Source organism: Wolffia australiana, chromosome 6 (assembly GCF_029677425.1).
Source record: "Wolffia australiana isolate 7733 chromosome 6, ASM2967742v1".
NCBI classification, from domain to species: domain Eukaryota; kingdom Viridiplantae; phylum Streptophyta; class Magnoliopsida; order Alismatales; family Araceae; genus Wolffia; species Wolffia australiana.
Window position 1 is genome coordinate 4,753,345 of NC_135840.1, and position 6,497 is coordinate 4,759,841.

Here is a 6,497-nt window from a genome sequence, read left to right on the forward strand (position 1 = left end):
ATGTGCCGCCACGTCAGCATCAAGAAAGAGATTTTTTCTTATTTTTGTCCTTTTGTCGTGTACATGTGGCACAGAATGCAAAAAGTCATGGAATACGAAAAGCCACAGAATACAAAAAGCCACGGAATACAAAAAGTCATGGAATATGAAAGCCACGGAATATGAAAAGCTACAGAATACCAAGTGCTTTGACTTATTAACTGGCACGAAACTGATGACATTGATGAGGAGAGAGAATAAATTACAGGCTAGGATTGCTTCAACTTCCAACAACCATAACTTTTGATCTACCCCTCCTCTTTCTATCCATACCCTCTAATCTATAAATAGAGGCCTAGATCAGTGTAAAAATCATCTTGAACTTGCTTCCTACTTTTGTAGGCTGATTGAAAAGAGAGTGAGTTTTGAGATCCATCAAGAGTGGTCTTGGTGTCTTGGGTGTGTGGGAAGAGACAAAAGAGAAGAGGGGGAACTTACCGGCACTCGCAAATCGCCGTGATCCTGGCGGAACGTAAGGATCTAAGGTAAGTGTCTTCGCCTTACGTTGTTTCTCTCCCAACATCATCGTTATCATAGTTATAGGTTTTCATCAATGTTTCATTATCACTTCACTTACTTACGTCCCCATTCTCTCATCTCTCCATCCTTGCCATCGTACCACTCCATATCGAACCATTATCCTCGTTCATACCGTCGTTCATCATCATATCCATCACAATCTTACTTTCTTTTAATTAAATTAATTTATAATTACATATATTTATTTTATCGATATCACTAGCATACATCCTCAAATCTTAAATCAATCCTCTTGTCCATCATCACTAGTATAAGAAAGTAATTCCTTAATCATCGTTCCCTGTGGTGACGATCCGTACTCATCACTAACTAAGTATTTTAAAGCACGGTTAAATATATTTTATTGAATAATCTCAATCACCAACGACAAATTTTAACCCTAAATTGAGATTATCAATCCCTGCTCAATTACTATAGTCTCTGGTGAGGAGTCTAGTCAAAGTCCATGTTGCTCCCATTATGGCATAATCTTTTTGGTTAGAAATTGGACCACCATCAACTAGAGGTAATGTGGGAGAAAGTTAGGAATGATAGCTATGGAGGTATGCACGAGCCAAGAATCATACCATGCACTAATCATTCATGATCGACTTGTTAGTGAATCATCGTGTACATCTCTATCCCCTAGTGATGCCAAGTACACCACTTATTTGGGCCTTTGATATTGATTGCACAATGAGCCCACTCTTTGTACTGGGCTGATATAAAGAATCCCAACGAGAAACCCGTGGCACACATACACCACACTTGGTTGTTCTATATCGTGTGTTGGGAATTCCTACTAATCACCCTTTTCTACTTAGCATTTAAACCAAAATATTTAACAATCGGTAATAAGACTCAAACAAAACAAAATGGTAGAGGTATCAACTGACATATATAAAATAGTTGACACTCAAGCAACATTCTATTTTAACTAGTACAGCTAGGATTTTTTATGAATTCATAAATGTAAGATATTTATTATTAAAAATTAAAATTTACGATGATTTTTATGAATGCAATATATTGAATATTTAAGAAATGTGGTGTAATATTGGATTTCTATGATATCTGAATGACACTATTAATATATTAAATTTCAGTAATGAATTTTTTAGTTTAATAATTTTATGATCCCATAAAATTATCCAAGGAAAAATGATAAAGAATACATGTAACTACTACACATTTCACACATAATGTATGGTTTTGAAAATTAAAAAATAATTTTGAAAAATTTCAAAATTCCTAAAATCCCCTCTCATCTCTCTAATTCCACTACCACCCTCACCCCCTTTACTTATCATCACTTAAATCCTCCCTAGTTCCAGGCCTTCTCTCACTGTAATTTCCCTTCCTCCCTTTCCAATTCTCTTCCTTGTGGAAACCAATTGAACCATAAGGTGAGAATGCATAGATATGGTGGTTGGGCATCATGATGTGTTCTGCCATCCTAGAGGAGAGTTATTCCAAGGGAAACCCTACTAAATAGAATGGTAAGAAAATACAATAATATGTTTGATTGATAGGAAGTATATAATATATTTCATATTGTAGGGCTAATAATAGCATACTATATATGTTTCCCATATGAGAAACGTATGTGGGGATAGATAGGGGCAGTGGCCCACTTGTCCCACACTCATCCCCCCTCTACAACTGGATGGTAGAGAGTAGCATTCCAATTTACCTATGTGAGAAGCCTCATGATTGATATATCATTGTATTTCCCACTTTCTCGTGAGGAGACGGACTGATTGAATTATATATTATCTAGAAACCAATCAAACATTATGTGTCTCATTTCATATTCATTAATACAAATTGAATAATGCACATGCGGTGGTTATTATGAACCCCACTCTTATTTGTATTCTAGACATTATGATGGAATCAGAATAAATTGATCACTTATGTTTAAACATGTATTTTATACATCTTATTCAATAGGAACATCAAATATATCCTGATAGAATAATGCTATATATTTTGCTCATATGATGAATATGGGTGATCCCAAAAGCATTCCTGTGAATATAAATGATAGAGATCAGGTGCTCTTTGGTGAATTGGATGGAGCAACAAGTCCATCAAGAGGATTGTGTGGTCAAGATGTGATGACATCATACTGATATCAAAGTCAGTTTGTGTAGTGATTTATGTGAAAATTTTCATGATGATTATCCAAAATGAAATGCAGAGTGAGAACAATAGGGCCAGTTCAACTTAGGTGACATGAGTTGGCAACAAGGGACATGATGCCGAGTCTCCATACCAAAATCTTAACATTATGTGTGACAAATATTTCGGTAGTCAAAACTTTTTGGTTTTACAACAATCCTATGATTATTGTTATATTTTCTTTAGAGGATCATGTTCTATCCATCACGAATGGTACATGTTGATCCAGAATGGGCAAAAGTAGAGTACAAGAATTAAAATCACCCATTCCTTGTAGATGTTGACATGAATGAGACACCCAATTTCCCATTTAATCTTTCCTGATATATTTTTCACACAAGGAACTTAATGCTGGATAATGATAAATATTCATACCTAGAAGGCTGATCTTTTGTAAGGTCTTGAAATCCAGTTTTTTTCTCATGAAAATATGTCTATGGCTATAAAGTGTATCCCATGAGGATAATATTGATTATTTATAGATTGATGGTTAAATATGTTTTCATATGCAAGGCAATTTTATAATGATTATTTTTATAAAATCAGAAGAAATTTATTTACTGAAATAATTTTACCAATATAAAGATTGAAATCTATGAACTATAGCAAATTGCATTCCAATTTTCTTACGAAAATTGATACTGCCTTCTCCACAGAGTCTCAGCCCATTTTTCAGGTAGCTAAAATACTGCACTTTGATCCATTTTAGTTCAATAAAATAAGTTTGTGACACTGATGTTTTGTTTCATGATAAAAAGAATCTACATATAAAATAAGCCTTAGCACTGGGGCACAGCTCTTCATTTTCATGAGTACATATTTAATGTGTTAATATCCTGACTTTAATTTAGTGGTTAAACAATACTAGATATAGGGAAATAAAGGGGTCTATCCATAGTGTAGGAATTGAATCTCATAATTTTTATTGGCAAAAAAGTATAACTATCCTTATCAGTGAGAAACATTTTGTTGGTTTTTATCTTAATTTTTAGATCTTTGAATACATTTCTAGGTTTTCTTTGGAGAGAGGCATAAGAGAGAGGAATGGGGAGGGAGGCAGATACAGAGATGGAGAGGGAGGGAAACACATACACACACACACATATATATATGTGTGTGTATATATATGTGTGTGTGTATATATATGTGTGTGTGTATATATATGTGTGTGTGTGTGTATATATATATATATATATATATATATATATATATATATATATATATATATATAGAGAGAGAGAGAGAGAGAGAGAGAGAGAGAGAGAGAGAGAGAGAGAGAGAGAGAGAGAGAGAGAGAGAGAGAGAGAGAGAGAGAGAGAGAGAGAGAGAGAGAGAGAGAGAGAGAGAGAGAGAGAGAGAGAGAGAGAGAGAGAGAGAGAGAGAGAGAGAGAGAGAGAGAGAGAGAGAGAAAGGATGATGCTGACGTCGTCGAAGACGTCGTTCGGTCGGCACCGAGTATGATGGCTTGGTACGAAGATAGATGGTGGTATCGAAAGTCAACGGTGTCGTCTTCCGACAGATAAACCCTAACGGGTTGATGTGACTACAATGCAATGAATGAGCGCCCTAAGTGTCGTATGTGCAGGCTTCGACTCGAGGGAGGTACCGAGCTCTGAGCTTGGACGGGTTTTCCGGGTGATGGCGACGGTGGCCTCTCGAACATTGTCAGATTGACGAGGACGTCTATGGCCAAACAGAATCAATCCGCAGGGCTCGCACATAACGGACGGACTTGTCGGTACCGATAAGACACACAAAAATCGTAGTTTCTCTCAAATACCTCTCTCACCTACCTAGCCTGAGCGCGGTGGAGTCAAATCAAAATTATACTACAAGAGATAAGTAAACAAGCGATGGGAGAGGATGGCGTACCTCGTCGGCGGGCTCGTGGTGCAGAATTCATCGATAGTCGGTGCCGGTTGAAGCGAGTGTGGCGCAGAGTTGCCGGAGAGCAGACGACGGCTTGATGAGCGATGATGATGCCAGAGCTATGGAGTAAAGGTTGGAGGAGAGGGATCGCGGTCCGGGATGAGATGAACAGGCTCAAACATAATGCTGAATTTCGGGCGCACCCTTATGGGGGATTGGCGCGGGCGAATTCAGTTAGGTGACACGAGCTGTGGCTCGACATGTCGACAACACAGAGGATGACCCCCGGGCGGTGGTCGAAAATGGACGGCAGACAATCAGGGTCACAGGGTGGCATGCGATTGTTCTTGATTCAGTTCGAGTGTTGAGAGGAGCACTGACTGATCGGAGAAGGTACCCAGCTATCGGCAAGGCGTCATCACCGATCAGAGTCATAGTGCTGCCCCGCCGGAGATGGGCGGCCATCTGAAGTCCAATTGACATAGCGGCGGGCCGATGTACCGATGTCGATCAAACTCTTATGGTGCTCACAACTAGAATTGCCGACACGAGCTTCCTTCTACGGACACGAGGTCATCATTCAAATACTGGGAAGCCCGCTCGAATGGCGGGTTGTCACTTCTCACAACCTGATCGGTCAGTGCCAGAAGAACTCCAATCGAACGACAGAAGCCCGTCAGGAAAGGTCCAACCTGATCGGCAGAAGTCCAATCGAACAGCAGAAGTCCGTCAGCAAAAGTCCAACCTGATCGGCAGAAGTCCAATCGACCGGTAGAAGTCCATCAGGAGAAGTCCAACCCCCAACAGATCATCAGGTTTAGGACCTGCACGGCGGGTATAACCGCCCAAATCAGGAATTCGTCGATTCTGGTAAGCGGCGGCCGCCGTGAAAATTGGCACACCGGAAGAGACTTGTGCAGGCGAGATCGATCACCTACGCAATGTTTGCCACCAGGGAATAGCAATTATGTCCATCAGTGATTCGTGCCACGTCAATTGACCGGGCTGACAGGGGTGATTGCCAGGGACCTCTTCTCTACGATGGAGTGCTTGGGGCGAGAAGGGCATTTCAACCATGAGATTCAGTCACCCAAAGATGAGGGGCAATAAGCTCACGATCGAGTAGAAAATTAAGGGAAAGGGAATTCGATTCCCATCCCCAATTCTTCCTTGTTCCCTCCTATTCCCTCTTCCTCCTTCCTCTGTGATCTTCTCTTGAACGAGGAAGGGAGACCAAAACAAAAAAACAAAGTGAATTCTTCTCTTTTCTCCTGGTCTGAAGAACTAGGGTGCCCCCCTGTTCCCTTATAATGGGGGAAGAGGTCAAATGGGCCCCCTTAAGTGGGTCAACAGGGGGGGGGACGAAATTAGGTCCATTGGGGGCCCTTATAGAATGGGCCCCCAGGACACATAGAAGGAGAATATTAAATATTAAAATAAAAAAGGTAAAGGACTAGAGACCCCTTCCCATGATGATGAAAACACGGGCACGGGATGCGTCACGGTGCGACGAAAATAGGACGAGTACAAAGAAAACACAAAATACGACTAAAAGAAAAACGGAGAAATCAAACTACGATAATCGAGCACTTTCACCCGGCTGTCGACGACAGTGGCAGGTGGCGCGGATGATGTCATTGATGATCCTTGATGGCGTGAAACATCAGAAAGTGGATGAAAGTGATGGGTGTGGAAAATATGTGGAGCTATTTTAATAAATGCTCTGATTATCATACAACGTTGGACTCATAATGAGCTACTCAATTTTTCCAACATTCCTTAGTGTATACCCGCTCCTTGTAGTTGCGAGACTTATCGACTTTTTACTTCTCACATAAATGACCTCGAATCCATATGAGCTGTGGAAACTGAGGGAAACCAAATTA